This window comes from Sminthopsis crassicaudata, chromosome 1, assembly GCF_048593235.1.
Source record: "Sminthopsis crassicaudata isolate SCR6 chromosome 1, ASM4859323v1, whole genome shotgun sequence".
NCBI lineage: Eukaryota > Metazoa > Chordata > Mammalia > Dasyuromorphia > Dasyuridae > Sminthopsis > Sminthopsis crassicaudata.
Window position 1 is genome coordinate 69,718,691 of NC_133617.1, and position 8,207 is coordinate 69,726,897.

Below are 8,207 nucleotides of genomic sequence, written 5' to 3' on the forward strand. Positions count from 1 at the left end.
GCTACCCCCACAGACTCAGCCTACTCCCACCCCCACTACACACTGACTAGTTTAGCCCCATTCTTCCCTTCCCCCAGGCCTACCCCAAAGCTGTGAGACCTTGGAAATTGATGGATGAGATGGATAAGATGTTATCACCAGGGAAAAGAAAAGAAATAAAAATCCACAAGAAACTGCCATATAGCTGGCCCCCCTGCTTCTCTCCCCTTGTTTTCCCAACATCGCCAGGAGAGCTGAAAAGCGAGTGTGTGGTGACGGCAGATTTTTTTTTTTAATCTGTTAATAAAACGCAAGTGAATCAAATCTGCTTGGAGGGAAGAGGGGGGGGAGTTAGGGGCTGGGGTGTTTGCAGAAGTTGGAAATTTAATAAGAAGAAAAATAAAAATAGCCACTGTGCTCAAGACAGAGACAGTGCTCTGCATGGCTGGAGAAAGGGGGAGAGAGAAATTCTGACTTCAGAGAAATCAGGTATTGGGGTTTTGTGAGCTAAATCAAGGGGTGACTGAAAAGATGGGATTGAGAAGGGAAAGTATTAGAGGCTAGGATAATAGGATTAATGTCTTTGAGGGACATTAGAGATGATTTCCTCCAATCCCTTCATTTTACAGATGAGAAAACTGAGTCTAGGCAATATAAAAGAATATAGCCGCTTGGGGAGAGGATATCTACATCTGTACAGGGAAAATTCATGCCACAGCCCAATAGTTTCCTGGCCCGAGAAGCCCCAGCTCTTCCTGGACCTGAACATTGGGTTGGGGGTGAGGAATGAGAGATTTAGTTTAGAGTCAGATCTTCTCTTTGGCTCCCAGACTAAGGAGCCCAGGGCCTCACAGTACTCTCATAGGGTCCTGGATGTTGAACTTGGACGGACATTATAGATCAGCCAGTCCAGTCCTCTCTCTACAGATGAGGAAACGAGCTCCAGCAGACTTGACCCAAATTATAGAGGGACTAAGAGGTAGAGTTAGGGACGGCCCAGGAAGGGAAAGAACAAAGATTCCAAACTAATGACCAGCTGGATCTCTCTCTGTATGTTATTATCAGACACTGAATTCAATAGAGCCGGGTCCCGGATGTCGGATCTCACCAATGCACTCCGGCCTTGAGGCTTCCTAAGTTTTGTTAACCCCTCGGAAAGCCCACAGCCACAAGCCGCACCCATTCAAAGCTGAGGCTCCCGTGGGTTCATCCTCATTGACATTGAGGTCTTTGACAGGACTGGGACAGCACCGCCCTCTACCGGCCCTTACTGTCCAGCACAGGACAGGGGTCAGAGGTTTTCGGGCCCCACGCTGATCATGGGGTTGAACCAGAAAAGATTTTAGAGATCCTCTAACTTTGGTCCAGTCACTTTATCCCTACGAATAAGGAAATTAAGGCCGAATAAGGTCAAGAGGCTCATCAGCGGCCACGCAGTTGGTGACCAGCAGAGGGGGGATGAGAATCTCCCCCGACCCCAAATCTGACGCTCTTCAGCCCGGGGGATGGTTAGGGGCGTGGCTTTGCTTTTAACTGGCGTTATCTTGACCGTGCTCCCTACCCCCGTGTAACCTTGTGGAAAGTCACCAGGCTGGGCCCCAGCTTCCTCAGCTTCCTCATCCTCTCCCTGGAGGCTGGGACTGATTATCTCTACGGTCCCTTCCAGCTCTCCAGGCCACAATCCTACCCCAGGGCCACAGTCCGGGAATCCCGGGCTAACGGCCTTCCTAGGGATGCTCCGGAGCTTGGGCTGGGTCGCTCTGGATCATTTATATTCGGCTTCGGGACAGAGAAGCCTCCGGGTGAGGGGGCCGGTACGGGTGTGGCGTGGAGCGTGGGGAGGGGCGCGGAGCCGGGGCGGCCCCCGGCCTCCGGCCTCTCCCCGGTCCCGGCTCGTGCGCAGCGCGCCGTCCCCACCCCGTATGGCTATAACGAGACGGCGCAGCCACGGCGGGTCCCCCGACGCGGGGAAGTCGGCGCAGGCGGTGTGATTGATGGTTTAATATCGCGAGCTGTGACCCAGCGCCCCCCCTCCCCACCCACGCCGCGGCAGGCGGCCCCCGAGCGCTGGCGAAAGCGCCGGGATTGAATAATTCAGTTACCAAAAAGGGAAAGAGGAAGCCGGGAAGAGAGACGCGCATGCCTTCAAGTGAACCGGGGGAGGGCTGCGTTGGGGAGACTGAGGTTGAGTCTGAGATGGAGAATCAAGGATTCGTGGGGTTCCTGAGGCTCAGAAAAACTCCACTCCTAAGTGACAGTCGGGATTTGAATCCAAGTCTTCTGACTGCAAGTCCAAGTCCCTTTCCATCACCTTACATTTCCAGGAAGGGCCGTACATTTTGGGGGGTGGGGCGCTGAGGGAGGGGGAAGGTAACCCGAAAGCTCAGGTTTCCAGATCCCCTCCCCCCACCCCACTCCTTTCAAGAGCAGACATTCCTGAAGCTGGGAACTGGCTCCCGTCCTTCTGCTTCCCAGTGGTTGTGAATGGAGGGGGCCAGATGCCTGAGTTTACCAACAGTGTTGGCAAGAGCCGTGATTTAGAGCAAGGATAGAGAAGGGGCTTTAACTGCCTGGATACGCGCTTAACTTTGCCCTGGTTTCTTAGGGCTTGGCAAGGGGTTAGGGCTAACAGGGCAGATCAAGAACTGAGGGGACTGAGCCTCTGGCCCAACTGGAATAACAAGGACACTGAGCACAGAGGCAAGGATTGAAGGTCAAGGCCTTGGCAACCCCAGAAGAAGGCATAGAGATGGACAACCTGGAAGAGGGAGAGAACAGGAGAGAGAATAAAGGCTAAGCAGAGAGCAGATCATGAGAAGGTCATCATTATTTGGGCTAAAAAGGAAAACCCCCAGCAAATGGAGACTCAACCTTTTCACCCTTTTCATGAATAGTCATAAAATTAAAATTTGAAAGGAGTCTTAGACCTACTTAGTTCAACCCCTTTATTTTATGAACAGTTAGGTGGCACAGTGGATAGAGAGAGGCCCCAGGTGTGGTGTCGAGAAGACCTGAGATCAGATTCCTAGCCGTGTGACTTTAGACAAGTCCCTTAACCCTGTTTGCTGGTTTCCTCATCTGTAAAATAAAATGGAGAAGGAAGTGGCAAACACGTCAGGATCTTCGCCAAGAACATCCCTAATGAGGTCACTTGGAGCTGGACACGACTGAAAATGACCTTATGTTATAGAGTAGGCATCAAGCTAGGAGTGGGCATGTAGCTTACCTGTCATACAGAAGTCAAGTAGCAGAATCACAATTTGAACTCGATTCCTGACTCCAGTTTCAGTCAGCAATGTCAGTACCATGGGCAACTCCCTAAGACTTAATTTCAGAGAAAGGTGACCATCTACCTTGGTAGAGGGAAGTCCCTATGCTGATGAAATCATATGTTCCCTTTATATAGTTCCTTTAATTTGAGTCTCACAATGACCTCGTTAGATAGATATTAGTCCCATTTTACAGATGAAGAAAATGCAGCTCAAAGAGGTTACTCAGAAGGCTTGATAAATCTAAGGATTTATGTTAACACTTTTACTATGTATGTGATCTTGAGCAAGTCACTGAACTTACCCAGGCCTGATTCTTCATTTACATAAAGAAGGGGCTGGATCAGATAGCTTCCAACCATAAATCCATGATTTTAGAATTAAAAGGCAGCTAAGGTCCCCTCCAATTCTAAATCTGTGAACTTCACAGGGCCATGATGCCAATTCTAGAGGCAGGCTTACAGCCATGCCCTCTGTACAAAGCAGATGCTCATCGATATTTCTTGTATCTTGTCAGATGAGGGTTGGTGCTGCAGAGAAAAGTCAAATCTTTAACAGAAACATCAGCTCCTTTGGAAAGTCTGCAGAGCATCAGAAGGGGTGAAAAAGGAGGACAAAGAAGGTACTCTAAGCAGAAAGTTTTCCTGACCTTTAAAAAAAACTCTCCTCAGCTGAGAAGCTCTGGCTCTGGAGCTTAGGAAGAATCTAGGAAGAGAGATTATCTTGATTTTCAGTACCTCAGCAAGGAACAATGTGACCTCTTCTTCAGACCTAGAAGGAACATCGCATTGAACAAACAATAAACTTGGATAAATCCAGGATGTGCTGACAGTCAGCACTAAGGAAAGTGAAGGTGCTCCATGGTATACAGGCTGGATTCTGCTCAGGATCTGTGAACTGGCCCTTGCAATGAGCAAAGGAATAAGGTGAGTATAAAAGGAGAGGGAGAACCAAGACCCAGTAAGCTCAAAAGGTGGAAAGCTAGAGCAAACAGGTGGGAGTAATATTTGTGTCTCTGGGAAAGTGGGGAGGGAAGAGGGATGTTTGGGGCCAGGACTAGTGACAGCTTCCTCGGTGAGAAATTTTTATAAAACTAACTCGACAGCTAAGTGGTTAAAAATATACACTCCAGCTATGCAATTTTGCAAAGCTCACGTCAGGGGGAGAAATGGAGGTGCTGAAGAGCTCACAAATGAAGCAAATTGCTGAAAATCGGATTTTTTTATGTCTTATCTTGGAGCCACATGAGAAGAGAAGAGATTGCAATTTCTGCCTGTAGTTTCCTGCACATTTCCATGGTTAGGGCAGGAGGGATAAAGAACGGGATAGAGAAGGGTGAAATAAAAAGAAAAAAGGGGGAGCCAGAAGAAAGAAAAAGGTCCAAAAAGACAGAGAAGAGAGAGCGCAAAATAAAAACAAAATTGGGAAAAGGTGGTCTAAAATTTCAGAACGTTAAAGTTGAAAGAGGCTACCAACCTCCCATACCTAAATGGGAAGCCCCTTTGAAAAATCACCAAGAAATGGTCATCCAACCTTTGCTTAAAGACCTGCACTGATTGGGAACTTATTACCTCAGATCAGTCCATTTCTGGATAACTCTAAATGTTCAGAGGTTTTTCTTTATGTAGAATCAAAGTCCAAATCTAATCATTTTCCCACCCCCACACCTGCCCTTTCCAGTTCCATTTCTCTCTGTAGGACAGCTCCACCTGGATGACTCATTGGCATCTCAAAGTTATCATGTCACTTTTTTTTTTTCCATATACTTACCTCCTTGCAAACATTCTTATTTCTATTGAGGATATCAGCATCCCTCCAATCACCTAGATGTGTCATTTCCTCTGCGGTGTCTCCTCCATCTGTTCCTTCTTCTCCACTCAGACAGCTACCACCTTAGTTCAGTTCTTATTGCCTTAGGAACCTCATCACTGGTCTCATAGCTGCCAAAGTAATATGCACAGGTTTGAGCAAATATCTCTCACACTTAATTGCCGTCACTGGCTCCTTGTCATTGATATTTTTTGTTACTCATTTTTGATTCTTTGTGACCTCATTTGAGATCTTCTTGGCAAAGATAATGGAATTATTTTCCATTTCCTTCTCCAACTCATTTGCCAGAGGAGGAAACTGAGGCAAACAGGGTTAAGTAACTTGCCCAGGGTCACACAGGTAGTAAATGTCTGAGGCTGGATTTGAACTCAGGTCTTCCTGACTGCAATGTCACCTAGCTGCCCTGGCTCCCCATTACCTCTAGAATACTATCCAGAATTTTTTGGGTTTGGTATTCAAAATCCTTTACAACCTTGCCACAACATACCTTTACACACACACACACACACACACACACAGAGCAGCCTGGCCAAACATGTGGTCCATCCAAACCACCACTCTTTTAGTTGACACATGATGCTTCATCTCCAGTCTCTCTGTGTTTTCAAAGGCTGGCTTTGTGGCTTAGAGTATACTCCCTTCCTTCCCACCTCTCTCTTTGAATGCCTACCTTCCTTCAAAGCTTAGCTGAAACACCGTTCTTCTATGCAAGACCTTTTTTAAATCCTCCCAGCTGCTAGTGTCCCCTCTAATTGCCTTATATTTAATTTTATATATCTTAGTATATGTGTCTCTACTTAAACTATGTAAACTACTTAAAAGCAAAGATTATTTCATTTTTTTCTTGGCAATCCTAGCACCTAGAATAGTGCCTGGTATATACTTATAAAGTACTTGATAAATACCTATCGATTGATTAATTGATCTTTGTCTTCCCAGGCTCCCATAACCAATCAATTACCAAATCGATTCTGTATCCTCATCATTTCTTAAATCCAATCCTTTCTCTACTCAACGAGCTACCATCTCAGTTCAGGATCTCACCAGCCTTTGCTGCTTCCTGAACAGCTCATGGACTCCTTCCAAACTATCTTGCATTTATTCTCATTAATGTTCCTTCTGCACATACTTAAACATTACTTTTTGTTTTCCCATTAAAGTGTGTTCCTCCTTGAGAGTATAGATTGGTTCATTCTTTGTACTAGTACCTGGTACATAGTAGGTGTGCAATAAGTGCTTATTATTGGATTGATTTCCTTAGTGTTAGTACTTCCCCCACATATTTTGCTTATTTTATTCATCTGTGAATAGACTTGTCTTTTCCTTATCTATGTGTCTTTTCCTTATCTATCCTGTACAGTTTAAGTTCTCTGAGAACTCATAATTGTTCAGTCTTTCAGTCATGTCCAACTCTTCCTGACCCTGTAAACCTTTCTATCCATAGGATTTTCTTGGCAAAATACTGGAGTGGTTTGCCATTTCTTTCTCCAGTATATTAAGAGATTAATGATTTGCCTAGGCTGACACAAAAGTGTCTGATGATGGATTTGGACTCAGACCTTTCCAATTCCAGTGCCCTATCCACTGAGCCACCTAACTGCCCCTCCTTGAGAAGAGGAACTGATTTGGCTTTTTTGTTTTGTTTTGTTTTGTTTGTTTATTTATTTGTTTTGTAAATTCAGCTCCTAGTGCAATGCCTGATATATAGCAAGGGCTTCATGAATGTTTGTTGAATTGAACTGAAATGTTCTAGCCTGCCTTTTGGCAGAATCCTCCAACTGGCATTGCTGTTGCTGGCCATCTCTCTGAACTCTGGTCATCCTCAATCTTGATAAAGGTGCCATTTATGATAGATGAGGTCGAACAGATATCAATCCCTGGAGCACTCCATTTGAGACCATTCTTCCAAGATGATATGGAGGCACTAACAGGTGGTACTCTTTGGCTCCAGAAATTTAACCACTTCTGTTTCATTCTAATATAACTCCCATCTCTCAGTTTGAACCATAAAAAAAATGGGAGAGATCTTTGGTTAAAATCTAGGTAAATCTACCACATTTCCTTGATCTACTGTCTAATAACCTTGGGGTCCCTACATTTTATCCTCTAGTTTCACTATGGTCACTAGAATAAAATACAAACTTCTCACTCTTGCATTTAATGCTTCCCATTCTGGCTCCAATCTACCTTTTCAATCTTATTTCATATTATTCCCCTTTACATTCCAGATAGCCTGAAGACAAGATATCCTGGCAACTCAACGTTCTATCTTCTACCAATCTGCATTTGTTCAAGTATCCCATGCCTGGAATGAACCCCTTTTTCTTCTCTGATTAAAGAATACTCATCCTTCAAGTTTTGACTTAAGTGCCAAGTACTTCCCCATCCCCCATCCATTTGATAGTATTTTTCCTCATCAAATCTCCTTAGATCATAATTCATATTTATAGAGTACTTTAAGGTTAGAAAAAAGCTTTGCATATATTACCCCACTTGATTCTCACAACAACTCTTCAAGGAAGGTGCTATTATTATTATTTCCATTTTATAGATGAAGAAACTGAGGTTCAGAGAGATTAAGAGATCTGCCCAGTATCACAAACTATTAAGTGTCTTAGACACAATAAGCCTAGATCGTCTTGACTACAAATCCAGCGCTATTTCCACTTTAATAAGCTTTGATCTCTCTTTTGTCCTATTCATTCCATTCCTTGAATTATACAGGGTCTTCATAAACTCTTTTTAAAAAGAGTTTTAAGCTATTAAAGCTTTGGGGATCCCCTGTAATTTTAATATTTAATATTGCATCCCCTAAGTAGAATATAAGCTCATTAAGTGATGGTTTCATTTTTGCCTCTGGCCCCAAAATCCAGCACAGTGCCTTGACACATAGTATGCACCTAAGAATATCTGCTGGATTTAACTGAAATATGTTTCTACAAAACTCCCCCTCTTCAACACACCCACACATGTTCCTAGTTCTCTCCTTTTAGAGCTAAGCAGTATGTCTAAGTGCTCTTCCATGTGATGGATGGCCTTGTAAACATGTCCCCTGAACCTTCAAGCCAAGTCTTCTCTTTTCCAAGCTAATTCCAGCTTTTTCATCCAGTTTTTGTTGTCCTGCTTACA

At 44.5% G+C, this 8,207-nt stretch overlaps 1 long non-coding RNA gene across 1 annotated transcript; it reads left to right on the forward strand.

Moving 5' to 3' along the window:
- The first annotated feature begins 396 nt into the window (after positions 1–396).
- LOC141566239 (uncharacterized) lies at positions 397–7,394 on the forward strand. Its single transcript, XR_012489254.1, has 3 exons — positions 397–468; positions 3,766–4,174; positions 7,307–7,394. It is a non-coding gene; the product is annotated as an uncharacterized LOC141566239 (long non-coding RNA).
- The last annotated feature ends 813 nt before the right edge of the window (positions 7,395–8,207 follow it).